General features: G+C 40.8%; 1 long non-coding RNA gene across 4 annotated transcripts in view; it reads right to left on the minus strand.

Moving 5' to 3' along the window:
- LOC116534828 overlaps nucleotides 1–7450 on the minus strand; it is a 56346-nt gene extending 48896 nt beyond the window's left edge. Inside the window, exons 1-6 of one of the 4 annotated variants that reach the window (XR_004261900.1) lie at nucleotides 7171–7446; nucleotides 4607–4878; nucleotides 3208–3405; nucleotides 741–816; nucleotides 392–653; nucleotides 81–182 (exon numbers count right to left, since the gene is read on the minus strand). This is a non-coding gene — a long non-coding RNA (uncharacterized LOC116534828). Of the gene's footprint in view, nucleotides 1–80; nucleotides 183–391; nucleotides 654–740; nucleotides 817–3207; nucleotides 3406–4606; nucleotides 4879–7170 lie in introns of those variants that run through there. The other 3 variants (XR_004261902.1, XR_004261899.1, XR_004261901.1) reach the window with 3 other exon arrangements.
- Between the last annotated feature and the right edge of the window lie 12277 nt (nucleotides 7451–19727).

Raw genomic sequence — 19727 nt, forward strand, 5'->3', positions numbered from 1 at the left:
ATCCTGTCTCTATAAAAACAAAAATTGAAAAAAAAAAAATTAGCCAGTCATGGGGGCATGAGCCTGTAGTCCCAGCTAACCTGGATCTGAGGTGGGAGGATCACTTGAGCCGAGGGGGTCAAAGCTGCAGTGAGCCAAGATCATGCCCCTGCACTCCACCCTGGGTGACAGAGAGGCCCTGTCTCAAAATAAATAAATAAATAATAAATTGTGCTATATTACTGATACAAGAGAAGAAAATAAAACAAAGAAAATATACTACTAGTATACCCAACAACACAGATACAGGTCACAAAAATAATGTTGAGAGAATGAAGACAGACAAAAGAACACCTATCCATGTTTAATGTTCTTATCACAACAAAGATGAAATTTTAAAAAGAATACCTACCATATGATTCCATTTACATGAAGTTCAAAAGAAGCAAAACAAAGGTATGGTGTCAGGAGTCAAGCCGGTGGTTATCTTTGAGGGGAAAGGGGCCTTCAGGAGTGTTGGCCACATTCTCCTTCTTGTCCTGGGAGGCAGTCAGAGCATATGGTCACTCCAGATTAATTTACGGAGTCACACACTCCTGATATTTGCAGTCTTCCATATGTGGAACCCCAATAAAGCTTCCATTTAAAAGTTTCCAATGTTGATTTCCATTTTCCTTGAAGTAAAGGGAATAAGAAAATATTATAGAACATCTTCATAAAAATCAATCAATTTTTAATTTGCTAACCAAGCCAGCTCTTACCTGTGTTCAGTTTGCTCCCCTGATGTCAGCTACAGAGCAGGAAACAGGAAAAATCACGCATATGATTTTCATGCAGCTGGAGGAAGAAGAGAATGCCTTCCCTGTGAGGGACAATGAATGAAACTGGGACTCTGCAATTTAGCTAAGAGTTGAGTAATGCATAGAGAGGAGAAAGAAAAAGAGAGAGAGAGAGAGAGAGAGAGAGAAAGGGAGAGAGAGAGATGGAGTTGAAGGTCCAATGTATAAAATAATGACAATCATGACGAGCCTCCTGGAGGCTCATATATTTCTAGTCTTATATAAAATGGGATCAAAAGGTAACAAATTTAGTCTGGCTATAAGAAATGTTTTTTTTAAATGAAATGTATAATTAACCTGTAGCCAACGGTTTAGTAAAATCCAATTCCTCCCACACTCCCCTCACCAAAAAAATTAGTTATTTATAGCAGCCAAACCAGCAACATTGACAAGTATTGTATTACAAAGACTCCCCTGCTTCCAGGCAAAAACTGATCACCAGCTGGGGTCAGGAAGAAAATTTTCCCTTTGGTGTAGTATTTCATGGCTCTGTTATCTAATATTGCACAACTCTCCTGGGCTGAGTAGCATTTGCACCTCCACTCACGGGGACGTGGCTCTGGGATCCAGGATTCAATGTTGAAACAGGCTATTGTTTTAATCCCTGGATGGTAACACCTGCAGGCCTGTATTTAGGCAACACCTTGTGTTTCCAAAAGGTAAATACAATGAATATAATCAAAATTGTTCCTAACACTACTGTTTTTATATCAACAATCTACAAATATATGGAATAACTCAATATATGTGAAAAATAAACAGAAGGCATGCCTACATTGAAGTAATTCAAAAGATGGCTCTATAATTTACCAGCTTGAAGTTCAATTGTTGCATTTTTAGGTATGAAACATTATAAAAAAGAGATATTATTCATCAAAGTGATTGTCCTGTGCACTTGTATACCTTATATAATTTATTTTTTTCGGGGCTTTTTACTTCAAAGAAATCACTAGCTAATGACATTTCAGACTTTAGAAATTTTTTCTGATAGCACATTGGAATTCCCTCAGGGACAGAATTGTGAATAAGTGGATTTTTTTAAAGATCATTAACAGATATTACAAACCAATTCAAACTGAGCATTTTCTTTGCAAATTACCTTTAACTTTTAAAGCCATTGGAAAAAAAAAAAGACAGTGAGTGATTTAATTTACTTAACCTGTCTACAAATTGCAGCTTTGCACTCCATCGGCGATTGCATTTTCAACCAAAAAAAAAAAAAAAGGTCTCTAACTATCTCTAATAGAGATATTTTTCTAAATTATCACACCCGATGAGTGATATTTCAAAAGAAAGTAATGTTTATTTTTTTTTCATTTAGCAAGTTGCCCTGGAATTGAAAATGTTTATTCTATTGATATGTTTAAAGTAAAAACACAGCCCTATATTGTCTGTATCTGTTGCTTAATTAAAACTCTCCAGCAATTAGCAGGTTTATCACCTCCAAAGCAAATGGATGGCAGAGCTTTGGCGGTAGATTGTGGGTTTTTTTGAGGGGAGGGGAGTGCTCTTTTATTTAATGATCAAACCATGGTTTCTAGGCTAAAGAGCTAATATTTGGGATGAGAAGCACCTTTATTCCTCACATACATCAGGCCTGATTCTTACTGGCATCAACACCCCGTTGTGTGTTTTCCATTCAAAGAGCTCCCATGGACTTCAAAGGGAGTCGCCTCAAGGATGGGATATGTGGAGTCCTGACAAGCCCCAGATCAGGCCCAGAGCTGGAAGAAACCATGCCAAGAGTACCTCACGTTAACACCCCCCCAAACCATGTCACAAAATTAAAGGGTCTCCCCTGCCTATGCCGTCCCACAGCACTCATGGGAAACGTCCTCAGGCTTGCCAAGCACTGCTCTGACTTTGCAGGCTACCAACTTACATATATTTGATGAGTAGAGCTCCATTTATAAGAAAGTATGTTAATAGAATATTCTTTGAGAATGGTGTTCAGCGCAGACTTTAAAAGGCTCATTGTTTGAGGTACCAGAGGTTTCCTTTTTCCCCTTTTAAAGCGCAAAGTTAACTTACTGTACACCAAACAAAAGAAAGGCACATCCCTTTGCATGTCCCAGCAACAGCAAATGGGTAGGAGTCTATTCTGAAGGATGTTCTATTTTTGAAATGATTAATTAAATTATTAAGAGTAAAGGGGAAGAAAAACTAATATTTCTTGAGTGTTTCCTATGTGCCAGGTATTTTAATTCTTCTCTTTTAATCCTCACCAATATATTTTGAGGTATATGGTATTATCCCCCATTTAAAAGGTGATAAAAATGGGCTTTAGTGAGATCACGAAAATTGTCCACTCCAAAGTCCCATGACAGCAAGTGAAAAGCAGGTGGAACCCAGCCCTCCACATCTCCAAATCCCACGTTTGTCTCTTTACCTCACACTAACTCCTCGTTCTCTGATGATTTCAAATGCCAAGTTCACGTCTTACGGCAGCTGCCATTTTTCTAAACGGCTAGAACTCACAGACTGTGGGTTCTTTCAGTTTAAGCTCAGACAAGAGAAACTGTATTCCAAATGCTGATGACTAAGTGGCAAAGGCATCATTTTGCTCCAAAGAATTATCAGTGGAATCCTGTCAGGAAACATAGAATGGAAGGAGGTTGAAGGTCTATGCTAGCTAGTCTGAATGTCACACACGTGTCCCCAAATGCTAACACATCTAAATGAATGTCACATGATAAGGGGTGAGCCTAGTGATCACAGTAGACTCCCTTGGAAACAAGTTCAAGGGGAAAGCTGGGCCTGGGCCTCAGGATGGCAGAGGACCAAGATGCTCATCGGTAGACAGGTACCACATCCAGAATCATTACAGACACAAATATTTCAGCGTAGGGACAGGGAGAGAAAGCCAAAACTTCCATTAATCTTTTTGGCCCCTGCCCCAACCTCAGGACTTCAGAATCCTAAGTTTAGGATGTGGACACCCAGTGGGCACAGAGTGGGACTGGAGAGGTGGAGTCTCCCGTCTGCCTGCTGAACAGACATCAACCACGGGCTCGACAGTGTGGAGGTAGTAAGGGGTATGGACAGTCTGTCAGGGCCACCCCTAAGCTGCTTCCTGCTACCACAGACTCCTCCAGAAAAGGCCTCTGAAGCCCTGGTCGGAGCCCAAATGATTCTGAACGTGGCCACCATTTGCCTTGGGCTCACGGAAAGCTCACCAGAACACAGGCACTTGTTCCAGAGACCTTGCCAAGTCTTTTCCCTTCTCCCAGGCTGTGCATCCTTATTTTCAAAATGGAGACAATATGAATACCTGCTCAGCCTTGCATGCCGGGTGATGACAAAGGGATAGGTTGGTTTGAGAAAGCATTTTGGGAGGTCCAGGCAGCGGGAGGGCATCTCAAGCTGCTTGCCTCTAGCTGCAGGCACGTGGCTAAGCACCAGACCCTATTCTTCCTACTGTAGCTTGGCCTTGCAGTGAAAACAAATCTAAATGGAAGTGACTTTTTATATAATAGAAGTGGAAACCAAGGTTTAAAAATAAAATAAAATGGAATGTTTCTGAGCGTGCAGCATCCATACACTGTATTTGATTTTCGCTCATTCAGCACATTTGTATTAGGCGCTAAGTGGAGGGAGAGGTGCTCCATCATTGTGTTGGACTTCTGAGCACACTACTTAGCCTTTGCACTTGGGAGAAAGTCAAACTCCTGAACAGGAAGCCATCCTCTCACAACCCACCCCGACCCAGCAGCCCAGTTCGTGGCTCTGCAGATGCACAGGACATGCACCAGGCCCGCCTCCCGGGCCGTCTTCATCCTACTATGCACCTGTCAGCCCCTCCGATTCATCCTTGACTCGCCTGAAATGTTCTCTGCTCAGAAACACCTGCCAGAGAGTGCCTCTAGTCCAAAGCAGTCCCAGCCCTGATCGTCACCCTCATGCCTAATGGGCTTCCTGTGGAGCCATCATTGCCACGTGTGGTGACACTCTGTTGGTCTGGGATCTCTTGTACCATCTGTCTCCTCAACTCAACTGTGATCTTCAGGAGAGCAGAGGTCACCTCAGCCTCGTTTCTGCACTTCAAGCCCCGGCACAGTACCTGGCCAATGAAGGACACAGGAAACAGGTTTGCCTCAAAGCAGCTCACCTACTATAAAGCAACATAAATCCCCAACCGGTCAGGGCTTTTGTTTCACCTTCTGCAATGGCAGCCCTTGAGTTGAAGGAGAAGAAAGGTTTTGCCCTCCTCCACCAAGCTCACAATATTTTTTGTTTGTTTTTGGTTTTGTTTTTGAGACAGTGTCTCATTCTGTCACCCCGGCTGGAGTGCAGTGGTGCAATCTTGGCTCATTTCAATCTCTGCCTCCCAGATTCAAGGGATTCTCCTGCCTTAGCCTCCCAAGGAGCTGGGATTACAGGTGCACACTGCCACGCCCAGCTAATTTTTGTATTTTTAGTAGAGGTAGGGGTTCACCATGTTGGCCAGGCTGGTCTCAAACTCTTGACCTCAGGTGATCTGCCTGCCTCAGCCTCCCAAAGTGCCGGGATTACAGGCATGAGCCACCGCACCTGGTTCCAAGCTCAAATTCTTTCTCCTGCAATTAATCCGTGCCTCCCCCTGCAAGGTAGCCAGCCTCACCTGATCCGGCAGGAAGACCTGTGTTTGCTCCCAGCCCACAGAAATGTCCCACCTGTTGGTCAGGGTTCTTCCTGCCAAGGAGGTACGGCTTCCCCTTGTCACCTAAGCAACCCCTTATCTAAGTGTAAGATGGCGATAAGCCTGGTGCCCTAAGAAACCCAGGTGTGACTGTCAGATGGTCCCTGGGACTCCCCTGCCAGAGTGAGCCTGGGCTCCAATGACGGCCCAGAACTTTAGCTCCCATTACCTCGTGAATTCCCCACCCTGTGTGCTGCGGAGTGGAAGATGGCAAGCAACACTCACAGCATAGTTTATATTCCTTTAATTTTTCTGTTTTCAACTAGAAAAGTAACATGTACTTACTGTAACAAGCAAGACAATACTTTTAGAAGGTGAGTAAAAGCAAATATAATTATTTCTCCCTATCCCACTGAATTACCACTATCTCAAGAATACCAAGGGCATGCATGCATATGCCTATATCCATGTATAATATATAAAGAATAAGCAGAGTGTAGTGTCTCACGCCTGTAATCCCAGCACTTTGGGAGGCCAAAGAAGGTGGATCACCTGAGGTCAGGAGTTCGAGACCAGCCTAGCCAACATGGTGAAACCTTGTCTTTACTAAAAATACAAAAATTAGCCAGGCATGGTGACACGCACCTATAATCCCAGCTACTTGGAAGGCTGAGGTAGGAAAATCGCTTGAACCCGGGAGGCAGAGGTTGCAGTGAGCTGAGATCATGCCCCTGCACTCCAGCCTGGGCAATAGAGCAAGACTCCACCTCAAATAATAATAATAAAATAAAATACATATCTAATATGTTATATAGCATATATATTATATATACTACACATATCTTATGTATCATTTTACATAAGTGGGATCATATACTTGCTGGGGAAATTTTAGTGCTATATTTTGTCTTTATTGAATTACCTATTTTGCATGCCTTTTGTGTGTCCTCTGGGGACTCATTGGAAAGCACAGGCATCCTGTGGCCATGGGACCACACCTGACTTTGGTGGCACTGTTTCCCTGTCTGTTTTTGAACACATCTGCTGCCCTGGTTATACTGGTTACACTGGCCTACTGGTGAGTCTTCAGAGAAGTGGCATTGCCATTTTTTTCTCTTCTCCATTGGTGGTTTTGGGACATCTGAGATGTCTCCTGCTCCCACTCAGTCTCTTTCATTTTCTGCAGTTCCTCTGGCCTGTCTTGTTCCCTGCTCTTTCTCACTGGCTCTCATTTCCAGCTGCCAGTCCCTGTATTGCTTCTGACTTTATCTATTTCCAGAGACCTTCCCAAAGTCACAAATCTCTTGGCCAAAGGCCTCTTTTCCTTTCTGTACAGGTGCCTCTCCCTATCCCTCCTCCAACAAATCTTACCCAAGCCCTCACCCAGTACTCAGCTCATTTGTCAGTAGAGACCATTCCTCCTGACCCTTCCCCTACCAGGTCACACATTTGATCAATACATTTGTGTACTGCTTTGTAGATTTCAAACATATTCAAATAGCTTCCTTCAACAAATTCTTAGCCCTATGAAACAGAAAGGGGTAAGTATACTGCCTCCCCAAATATATAGGTCTTAAAGGACATTTATTGACAATTTGCAAAGAAGACATTTAAATGACCAGACTTTTTAAAAACTCAGTTTCACTATTAGTAAAAGAAATGCAAAGTATAAGAACACTGATATACTTTTTGCCTGTGAAATTAGAAACTATTTAAAAGAATGATAATACTCACCATTTGGCAAAAGAGGAGAGTGGTGGTATGCTAGATTTTTGCAAGTAGGAATGACAATTGGTGGCACCTCTTCGATTAATACCTTGCCAATGCATAGTAAATTAGAAAACCATGGCACCAGACAATTTCTCTTATAGAAATTTATCCCAAGGAAATAAAGTTATGTAAAACATTTTAGCTACAAGTATATTTTAATATGCAACTGATTAAGTTGAAGTACAGTCATGCAATGAAATGCTCTAAAATTTTTTTTAATGATAATATGGAAGAATATATAATATGCAAAATATATATGTATTCATATATGTATTACATATATAATTGTATAATATATATTCATATATATATAATATACAGAACTCTTGACAGTATCATTGTATAATATTTTTATTCATTATATATTAATATAAGGAATAAAAATATTATATAATGATACATACTGTCAAGAGTTCCGTATATTTTATATATATACATATATATATGTATATATATATATGAATATAGGTATCATGCACTCCAAAATGGCAAGGAAGGTTATCTCTAAGGGATAGCATTACAGGTGATTTAGATTTTCTAAATTTTGTTTTTCTCTCTTTCTAAGTTATTTTCAATAATCACATACACTTTTGTAAAAAGAAACACAAGAAAATTATAACATTAAAAAATTATCCTCATCTAAATGGAACCAGTTCTACATTTGGTTCTTTAATCTGCGCACTCATTCATCCAACACATATTTATTCAACTCCTACTATACACAAAGCACTCTGCTAGGTGAAAGGGGTATAGCAATTAAAATATTTTAAAAATTAAAAAAAAAAGAGAAAGAACTGGTGTCTGCCCTGGAAAAAGGGTTCTTGGTAACTGAAAGAAAGCCGGCAGAGCTCACTGGGTGTTAGTCTTCCCTAAATTGAAGAAATGGCCTCGGAGGATATCAGTGCATCCAGTCATGCTTGGGAGAGATGTGGCATTGGAGCTGGACCTGAAAAAGTGGTTTCTGAGGGAGGGCTGGGAGTGGAAAATGGAGAGAATACATGAGAGCGAGAATCGCCCTCACTCTGAGTGCTCCCAGCTACTGTGTCTCCTGGCAGCTGGAGACAAATGGTTGGAGTGGCCTGACAATGGCAGAAATGGTTTCATGGGTTGCATAACTTCAGATGTTAATCAGAAGGCCCAAAATGATTCCTATTTTAGATAAGCGACTAGTGAAAATTCAATAAAATTCAACAAAATGCAATCCCTCTGAGTCTGCATTTTCAATAAGCATTCAGCCTCCTACTGTCATTAGATGGCACTCCCCTTTAACTGCGAGGATTGAAATCTCCCACACACATCAATCAATTTTCCCAGCAAGGAAGCCACCCCCAGGAAGTGTGGCACTTGGCACAGTCTGCAAGAAGTCCTTACAGCCTCTAGGGTACCATTTTGTTACCCCATAGGATCATTGTCATATTCCAAATTAACTCAAGTCATCTGCTTTGAGTTGTTTTTACCATAAATGATGAAAAATTTTTGTTGATTCTTTTCCAAAAGGCCATTTGTGACCAGTGGCCATTTGGAGATCTGACTGGGGCTTGGGGGGGGACCACAATGAATGAAGCAGCCCTCTTGAGGATTGAACCCATGACCTCATTAGCACAAGGTTCTAATCAACAGAGCCACCAGGCACATACCTCATTTAAGACACTGAGGCAGTAATTTGCTAAATGTTAATTCTTAGATTAACTACAGATGAGTAGAGTTCCTAGGGGGAAAAAATGAGAGAGATTTGTTCATTCTTGAAGGGAAATTTAGGTCATCAGTTTTTGATCCCTTTGGTTAGTTTTATGGTATAATTCCAGAATTTTAAGATGATGTCCATCTGGGTCTATACCTCCATGATTTTTTTTAAATCAATATCTTGGTCAGGAGACTTTCAAAGAAAATGCAAATCGTGCCACTTCTGTACTTGCAAAACACCACACCATGATCTTCGATGGATACCTCTACAGTTTGTATCTCATGCACAACACAGGTGGCAAAATAAAGAATGAGATTCATATCTGAGTCAGAGATGGTCCTCCCAGATCAGGAAGGGCTGGACTCCATTACCACTACCCCTCAAAATCTTAAGTCCTATGGACGAAAGATCCCCCTCCATGGGGAAGGGGAGCCCCAACCTCTAGACCTTTCTCAAGGCATGCAGGAATCCAACCTACTCGCCTTCTTACCTTATCCGCCAGCCAGTCCCTGAGAAGCCAGTTTAACAAACAGCAAATATGGCTTGAAACAAAGTTTTGACACTGACTTGGTATCTCGTGCTCATATTACGTTTCTATGAATATTCCACTGACTTTTCAACTCTGAAGAAAAGTTTCCGCTCCAAGGCTACATTTAACATTCAGACTATTTCAACTTCAGTTGCTCCCACCCCAACAGCGATCTTTGAAACTGATATGGTCCTGAAAGAAGCCAGAATAACTTTGTAGAAATGTTAATAATAATGGGCTAGGTTCCCAGTCTTTCTTTGTAATCTTGTGGAAGAAGCTCTGTGAGAAAGCACCCTGGGAATTGAATTGAGTGTGTGCCCACACTAGCTTTTCCACGGAAAGCCTGCTTGAAATGCATGGTTGTTTTGCAGGAGCATTTCTACCAAGTGGAGGAGAATGGGAATGGAGCCTTGCATTTGTCACCTTTCATCCCAAGAGCTTTAAGATCACAGTGAAATACCCGGGCTGCTGCCTGTTGTAAGAGAGGTCCCCTATATTTGGTGGCAAGACCCAGTCGCGAATGTCAGGAGTATACCATTCTGCCACTGCCGGTTAGGGGCCGGTGGGAAAGCTAGGTATCCTCTCTGAGTTGTCAATTTCCTCACCTCCAAAGTGATGGTAATTGTAGTTACTACAAAATAGGATTTCTGTGTCCACACAAAATAGTGGACATTTAGCTTATCACCTGGAACATAGCACTTAGTAAGCACTCATTAAAACTTAACTATTTCTGTTGCTGCTATCTGCCTTCTGAGCCATAGCCATGTCAGTGTAATGGTGTGCATTCCAAATATCCCTTCCTTTATAAATCCAAAATAGGCACTACAGTTGTACATCCACCAAGAAGATTCTAATGGTAAGCTGAATACCAGCAAGCTTTAATAGTATGCTCTGATCAGAGGAGCTAAGAGGGAGCAACATAAAATGAAAAGAGCTATCTAGCCCTGATTTCTAAATAATGCCTTTAAAAATATTTTCTTATGAAATGCATTGTAAAATGGCATAAGGAACTTTCCAAACTCGCAAGACCAAAATATATGGTCTTAAAATCACAATACTCCACAACACAACAAATTTTTAGCCAACCTAGATTCACAGGAATTTCAAATTCTGAATAGATTTAAAAAAAAAAAAAAACTCCACTAATTCAAATAATCAAACCAAGTACATTTTTTTTTTCCAAGTACATTTTTATCTAAAAATACCATCTGAGGCAACCCTGTTTTATAGTCAAGAAACACTAGCATTTAGTAAGCTACAATGTCGAACTTCTATTCAAGTTGAAGTTGACAGTTAGGAGCTAAATAAACAGAAACTAAACTTCAGAATAGTATCTATCTTATAGTTACGGGCTCAATTGCTACTTTAATCTCCTGCAGAGACAGCTATTAGTTCAATAAAATAAATATTTTTAATTTCCTCTACACATTTCCTCAAACCACGCCAATGTACTTATCTATGGCTCAGTTAAAGAGTTTGGTTAAGCAGCCTCCACTTACTTAAAAGACAGTGTTTGATTTTCCTAAGAAATGGAGAAATGGATGTGGGTGCTCGTTGTTTTAATGCACTGAGCCCTTAATCACTTCCAGTTCTGATTCATCAGAAAAGTTGTACTCTTGAGGGTTTGGGGGCTTTTTTGGCCACTAAATATTGCCTTTCATTTTGAGATATTTATTCCCTGCCAGAAAATGATACTGTATTTTTTTCCCTAATGATGAAGGATGAAAGATGGAGCAAATTCCATTTGGTGATTATTGGACCACAGAGAAGTAAACTGATTCAGAAAACAAATCCCCAAAAGGAAAATAAATGTATTATGTGAGATGGGAGCATGGGATTCTTGGCAAATATTCAACTGGAGCCAGGATTGGTAATTTAATAGCATCCTTGTCTTATTAATATTTGAAGGGGGGAGGGTAAAGCTCTAGGGCTTTTACCCATCGGCCAGAATCTCCCTATCTTCACCTCTCTGCTACTGCCCTAGCCTGCATGGATGTTAGAGATGCAAATGCCTAGAAGCCTTGCTAAGGGTTGCTAAAACTGCACAGGCCATAGCAGGGGTCCAAGATGCCATCACTCCTCATATAAGCCAGAGGAAACAACACAACCTTAACCTCCACAGCTCAATGGGCAACGGGAATGACCTCCAAGCCCACTCTGAGCACTGTTCCCAGACGCCTGGAGCATCAGACCCAAATCAAAGACAGGTGAATTCATAACGTGACATCTGCCAAAGACGATTCCACCAAATCACACCAATTTGGTAAACGTGTCACTCTACTTTCAAGCGGTCTTTCTAGCTTCCCCTTGCTGATTGGCAGAGTTTGGCAGAACAAAAAAGCCCTTCCTTTGGAAATCCTGGCCACATCTTTAGCCTGCAAAGGGACACCCCCAAGTGGTTTAGATAGGAAAGGAATTAGAAGTCAGTGCTGCAGTACACACAACCCCTGCATGTTATGAAGTGTAGCATTTTTGAGCTTTGGCTCTCTTTCAAGTTTAAAGGAAGAGAGAAGAATACTGAAAAATGAAAAACAGAATGAGAAAGACAAGTTTAGTTTAAGCCCAGTCCCTAAGACAGTTCTGAATTGCCAATTTCTGCCATAAACATTTTTAATTATTGGATTATAAAATGTGTAGAAAAAACAAATTTAATTGCTAAAAAATCTTACCTAATGTTATGGTCCCATGGTGGTCTGAAAAGAAATATTATATGGGTCACACGAGTGTGTGATAGATAGTGGTATTAGTGGTGATGGTGATGGTGGCAGTAGTGAGGGTAGCAGTGACAGTGGTGATATGCTGGTAGTGGTGGTGGTGGTGATGGTGATGATGGTGGTGGTGGTGGTTATGGTGGTGGTGATGGAGGTGGTGATACTGGTGATGGTAGTGATGGTGGTGGTGATGGTGGTGGTGGTGGTGGTGATACTGGTGATGGTAGTGATGGTGGTGGTGATGGTGGTGGTAGTGGTGATGGTGGTGATGGTGATGGTGGTAATGGTAATGGTGGTGATAGTGGTGGTGGTGATGGTGGGATGGTGGTGGTAATGGTGGTGGTGACAGTGAAGATGGTGATGGTAATAATGTTGGTAGTGGTGGTGGGGATAATGGTGGTGATGGCTTTAATTTAATATAAATTAAAGACTTTAACTGAAATGTTGGAGACTTGAGGAATCTACTCTACCTATCTTCTCTGAGTCTTAATTCCTATCCCTCAAATGTTTAATCTGATCACAATACGTTGTTCTTTGATTAAAACTCGAAAGCACATTTGAAAGAAAAATAAGTGAAGTTAAAGCAACTTCTTAAGAGATATATTTCTCTCCATGCACGAGTTTTCAATTTATTATTATTTCCATCACAGTCCTTGTCACTGAAAGGATTTCAAAGTATCAAAAGTCCTTGACGCTGCTTATTATAAAATTCCAAGAATATAGGAGTTCCAATTCATGGAGACAATTGTGAAGCTATGTGACAACACTTTTTTCTACCAATGTAGAAATGTCTGGGGCAGAGAAATTCATGCTAGCAGCATTAATTATCATAAACACAGAGAAATCCTTCCCTGTGCAGTTACGTCTAACAGATGATGTGGTAGTCGTAGGGCAGTTTCCCAGCTGCTTTGCAGTTAGGCATGGTTATGCGACTTTCTTTGGCCAATAAGAATAGAAGGGACAAGTGTCACTACTGGATAGAGGCTTTAGGAGCCAGGGTGAGCCTCACCATGTTGCCTTCCTCTGGTTATGGTATATGTGGAAGCAGGTGGAGAGGGGACCTCTATCACCCTGGGTTTTTAAGTGTCTATGACAGATAAGCCTCCTCCCAACCCATAATGGATGTGCATTGAGAGCAAAAAATAAACTCTTGCTGTTTTAAGCCACTGTGATTTTGGTGGTTCTTTTCTACCATATCATAACCTACCCTATCCTAACAGATACAGATGGCAAAGAGCCAAAACAAGGAAGTTAGAAGTCACCTGTGATCACATTGGGGAAAAAGGGATCTACATATCTCCTGTAATAAACCAAACCCTCAAGCTTTCTGTTATCCACTCACCAATTCCAAGACATTTAATCGTTCTCCAGTGAAGGTCAATTCTGGACAAAAAGTACCTAGGAAAAAGGTATTCCATGACCTGCAAGGAACTGAAAGTCACTCACGTACACAAGCTCTGTGATAATTTGGAGATCTCTTTTGGCTGAGTTCTATTTCAGACAATAAACCACCTTCTTACCATTATCCAGGCAGACAGGCACAGATCTCCTTATCATTTTCAGAACCGTTCATTTCAAAACTGCACTGCTGAAGGTATAAGCCTCCTTAAAGAACCCTGCTTTTAAGAAAACCAAATCTCATAAAAGTTAGTATATTTCCACATTCAAAGTGGGGCAGCAAATGTGAAAAGCCCATCTGTGCCCACCCTCCCCTCCACCCCACAAACTCTACCACCACCCAGAGCTGTAGCTGGGCATGAAAAATCTAACACATGCAAAGTACAGAGGCTCTTTGAAAATTTGGTCCAGTGTGTCTTACATGTGAGTTGCAGCCTTACAGAGTCTTGCCAAAAACAACAAAGAGGAAAGAAAAGGAAAGGTTTTCTTTTCTCCGGACTTGGGAATGAAACATAAAACTCTTCTTTTCTGCAAGGCTGAATGGCTCCAATTTTCCACACTCAGGATGAGCTCTTACCAGCCATTACCTTCATAATATCCCAGTGGTTTTTTAGTGGGCATTTCTTTCCTCCCAAATGAATCACATGGCAGCAGCGGCCCAAAGAGATGCCCCAGCTCCCTACTGAGAAGCCTGTGGCCTTCACACATCCTCAGGGTTGTTGTGACAATGAAATGAAATGGATGACATGAGTGGGCTTTCAGATACTCAGAGTGATAACGTTACTGGTATTATTTCTACCCTTCCTAGCTTCTGCTGCATCTACCGTGTCTATTGTGTCTAACTTGTACAGTGTTAGGTTTTCTGAGGTCTCTACCCAGATAAGAACATACAGGATTACAGAGTTATCGGTTCTAAGTGCAAAATTCCACAAAATCCTATGAGGGGATCATTAGTGAGTCCACGAATGCAGAGAGTTGCAGAGAATTAAGTGGTTTGTCACGGTGTCACAAACAGTGGTAAGCAGAGAGCCCCTGTTTCATCACTGTCTGAGTGCCCAGAGACACACAAGATACCAACACACACGATGCCAACCTCCTATCTAAATAGTCTTCCTGCTCCCAGGCAAGTCTGTTCCAAAAAAAGAAAAAAATGGCTGTGAAGATGCCACCTATTCGATTACTGAGAACATACTACGCTCCTGGGTTCAGCTGGCAAGGCACTCTAAACGTAAATTTTCTTAGATGTGACCAGAGCCTACCTTACAAAGAAAGAGTGAAACAGGCAAGTGAGGAAGAAGAGATGACCTCTGCTTAGGAAGACAAGGCAAGACTGAGCAACTGTGGAAAAGAAATTCAGGAACAACTACAATTAGTTAGATAATGAAAACTGTATAAAAAATGTTTTGTCCATCAACATCGGTTTGAAATTTCCAATGGCTTCATATAGAAATCTCTATTGGCAGAGCACTACGAACAATAACTATAGAAGCAAAAAGCACAGGGAGACACTAGGGCACCATGGACAAAGGATAATCAGTAGATGCTTAAGAAATATTGAGAAGGGACTGGGCACAGTGGCCTATGCCTGTAATCCTAGCACTTTGGGAGGCCGAGGCAGGCAGATCACAAAGTCAGGAGTTCAACACCAGCCTGGCCAACATGGTGAGACCCTGTCTCTACTAAAAAAAAAAAAAAAAAAAAAAAAAAAAAAAAAAAAAAATTAGCCAGGTGTGGAGCACATGCCTGTAATCTCAGCTACTCTGCAGACTGAGGCAGAGGAATTGCTTGAACCTAGGAAGCAGAGGTTTCAAAGACCCAAGATTGTGCCACTGCACTCCAGCCTGGGAGACAGAGCAATACTCAACTTGGAAAAAAAAAATCAAGAAATATGGAGAAGAAAAATTTCGAGAAGAAATTCTAGCAATATCACTGGAAGGAAGGGAACCAAAGAGTGAAGCAAAGAAGGAAAAGCATGGAAATAGAAGATTAGTTTTCAATGTGAAGAGGGAAAAAGGACAAAAGGGAAGAAAATCCAAGGAGCAAAAAGCAATAAACCAAAACTGAGAAGCCAGAAGGAGTCAACATTATTTCTGCAAAAAGTAAATAAATACTATCTCCTTACAAAACAAGTGGAAATCAGCATCAGAGGCACCAGAAAAACCACCAATGACCAGCTCATCTGACTCAGGTTATGAATGCTGATAAATATATTAGCTACTTAAAAAGCTGTGACCAAAATAAAAGAAAGGAAAGCCTTTCATTATTCAAAACACATGTGGGTTTCTAAAAAATATTTTTGTTGTAAGCCTCCAGATTTTTACTGAAGTCCTTTTCTCCTTTTATTTTCCTACTATATATTCCCAAAAAAAGTTACATTTTAATCTCAAATAATTACAAAAGATGTTCTGTGACATCTTTGCAAATGGCATCACAAGAAATTCTTCATTTCAGGAGCTACATCCATATTCCTTTACAGCAATCTCTGATTTTGATCTATCTACTAGAATGATCCAATTCATTTTTTAAAATTTAGAACTACTTAATTCGTTTACTGAGTTAACTGGTTCACCAACTTAACTGGAATTTATAGCTGAATATATCATTCATTTCAGTCCAAATGGGCCAGCCATTTAAGCATACAGACACATAATGTGCTTTCTTCAATATTAATTAATTCGCACTGCTTCCTCACAGCGGATTATTGGCAAAATGGCTTTTCTTAAGATCTGGATCTACAATATGAACATTCATTATTGCACTCACCAACCCATAAATTCCCAAAGTTAGAGGGATAATTCTGTAGCTCATGTATTTTCTTATGGAGAATTATACCTTTAAGAGAATATTTCCTGATCTCCTTTAGTAATTATTTCCATCAGCAAAATCTTCCTATTGACAATATGATGAAAACAGGAAATTTGAGAACTTGTATATTATTCTTAGAACAACTAGTCAAAAAAAGGAATTGTTCCTACATTTAAAATAACATTTTCCATCCCTAAACGAAAATAGTTTACTAAAACTGTTACCTCATTTTTGTAATGCTGTGGTCATATTTTCTAAATAGTATCTGTAGAAGAATCATTTAGAGTTCTGGTCTCAAAGATTTTGCTGGAGAAGAGTAAGGTGACAGAATATTTAATTTTCTTTTTTATTCAGACTGGCTGTTTCATATTTACTTAGCAAAACTGCCCTGGAATTCACATAAATAATTAATTAATTAAATAACTATCAAAGTTCATAAGACATGAAAAGTATTTCCTGGGCAAATCCCAAAGTAGATATCTGAGTTTAAGGATCTCAATTCACACCTATGCAAATACATAACGCCTCCAAGGTAAAGTTCCATCCCCAGTTCTGAATCATAATATTCAACCAAAAAATTTATCACGATACACAAATGATGTTTTCAAATTAAAATAATTCAGTGCAGCAGGGAATACCAGGGCCTTAGCAAAGGACTTGGAAACGGCTAAATAAGGTGCATAGCAAAAGAGTACGTGTCTGAAATCTTCTTTTGTTTGTTTTTCTATATCACCTTGCATTTCATGGGATGTCTTATGATCTCCAGCTGTGGCAGAACAACACTGAGTCACTGTGAAAGTAATAACACTTTTGACTCATAAAGCAGATTTTTCTAAGGAGGTTTTGATACACTTATTTCATTTCTTCTTCCAAAGACTTTATGCTACTGACGTCAAATAGTATTACCCTTGTGTATACGCATGTGGATAAAGAGATATTGTTGACTGACAGGGTCATGGTTAAACCTAAGCCAGCTAACATTATTGATGGCATGCCATTCCACTTTATTGTGGATGCTTTATCAATGATATGCTCAAAAAGCTTCCTAACCCAAGAATATTCCTAGGTCAAAGGCCGAAGTGTCGTTTACCCAAGGACGGATGAGTTGCACACATGTTGACTGCCAAACAGGAGAAACTCTGCTGGGGTGGCTGGAGAGAAACAAAGAGGGACAGGACCTAGAGCTCTCACAGGACAGGTCATTTCACATCTCTCCTAATGGAGACAAAATGGCATCAAAAGTCAGCATTCTTTTATTGCCTCTCCTACCAAAGATGAAAACACAGTATCATTAGTCAAATTTACTCTGAACTTCCACCTTCTCAGGTTGAGTCAATGTATCTTTCCATCAAGGTCAATAATGTAAGAGGCAGATTGGTAACTGAATTGCTTAAGGAAAAATTCAGGGCAGAATGTATTCCTAGTTGTGACAATGCTTTGGAGCATTCGAGATATGGTCCTTTGGGGGAAAAAAAGTACATATTGGCCGGGCATGGTGGCTCATGCCTGTAATCCCAGCACTTTGGAAGGCCAAGGCAGGAGGATCACGAGGTCAAGAGATCAAGATCATCCTGGCCAACATGGTGAAATCCTGTCTCTACTAAAAATACAAAAATTAGCTCGGCATGGTGGCATGTGCCTGTAGTCCCAGCTACTTGGGAGGGTTAGGCAGGAGAATCGCTTGAACCCAGGGCAGGGTGGGTGCGGGGGTGCAGGGGTTGCAGTGCGCCAAGATCATGCCACTGCTCCAGCCTGGCGACAGCAAGACTCCCTCTCAAAAAAAAAAAAAAAAAAAAAGGTACATATTAGCTCTGTTTTGTTTTGTTTCGTTTGTTTTGAGACAGAGTCTCAATCTGTCACGCAGTCTGGAATGCGGTGGTGCAATCTCGGGTTACTGCAACCTCCACCTCCCTGGGTCAAGCGATTCTCCTGCCTCAGCCTCCTGAGTAGCAGGGTACTACAGGTGCGCACGCCATCACACTGGCTCATTTTTGTATTTTTAGTAGAGACGGGGGTTTCACCATGTTGGCCAAGCTGGTCTCGAGCTCCTGACTGCAAGTGATCCGCTTGCCTCGGCCTCCCAATACAAGCATGAGCCACCATACTCAGCCTCATTTTAGCTCTTTATTCTGTTTCCTTCCTCACTGAAATTTGGTTTGTGCTATTTCAATCCTTAATCATATTTTTTATCATTTTAATTTGTCATGAAAAGGTCTGTCAATCATTAGAAATATAAATTGGTAATAAATAAATAGATTGATAATTAAAAAAAAAAAAAAAAAACTCAACATCCCCAGGCTCCCAAGGTTCATCAGTATAAGTTGCAATATGTGTGATTTAAGTTGGACTTCATAGAAAGTTCATGACTGCAGACACCTTAGCCCTATGGGACCCCTTCAGACCGTTCTTTCTGAAAAGTAGTCTCCTTGGGGGCTTAAACTCAAAAAGGTACCGCCCCTTGTTATATTGAAAGAGTTTTGATAAATCTGCAATATCATTAGACATCTGGGGAGAGGGTGAAGGAAAGAATTGTGGGGTGGGAGCCTGCCTCTGAAGTTAGAATCAGGTTTGTAGCATGCATGTGAAATTAGTCCACACGAACAACTACCACACAGACATGAAGGATTGTAAGGGTGAGAATCTTTTCAATTAATATCTCTCAAGTTAAGAATTTTTGCACAATAGATCATATCAGCATTGGAGGTTGGGTCTATATGGGACCCTAATAACTAAGGTGAGAAACTTGGAAAGCCTTCCAGATGTTGGAGCTACACCATGCCAAACATACAACAAGGTAGAAGTATCTCATAGCCTGACGCCAGCAGGGCCCATCAGAACAATATTCTACTTTATAAAGGTGGGTGCCGCCTGCCTGGCCATATCGCCAAAGCTTGCTGAGGTGCTGACATTCCCTGGAGGATAACTGGAGATTCCCTGGCCACTCTTGCTATTCTTCATTTGCTCCTCTGAGGAATTCTCTCTGACCTCTGGGGTTGAAATATCAAGCTGAACCTTTTGGAATGTATCATAAGCCTGGCATCTGTGTTCAGCAGTAGAGCCTCTGAATTCAAAACAGGGCTGTTTCCTGGCTCAGAATTCCAGCTCCAAATTCCTCGGGCTCAGAACTGATGGGAAAACAGATCTTCAGCATTCTTCTGATTTAGAAATCGTTCAGATAAGAAATTGACAGATAAGAAATTGACAAGGAGATACAAAATCCTTAATTTACATAGCTGTCTCTTTTTTTCTTCTCCATGGTAAAGAACAGAGCGTCCTTAACCTTGATTTTCTCACGTCTTTCAGTTTAAAGCACAGCCCATAACATTAATTAAAGTGTGTGTGAGCTGGAGGGTAGTTATATTTCATATGCCATACCACATGGCATTCTAGAAGA

Source organism: Sapajus apella, unplaced genomic scaffold (genome assembly GCF_009761245.1).
Source record: "Sapajus apella isolate SASKATOON/1434 unplaced genomic scaffold, GSC_monkey_1.0 scaffold89, whole genome shotgun sequence".
Lineage (NCBI taxonomy): Eukaryota > Metazoa > Chordata > Mammalia > Primates > Cebidae > Sapajus > Sapajus apella.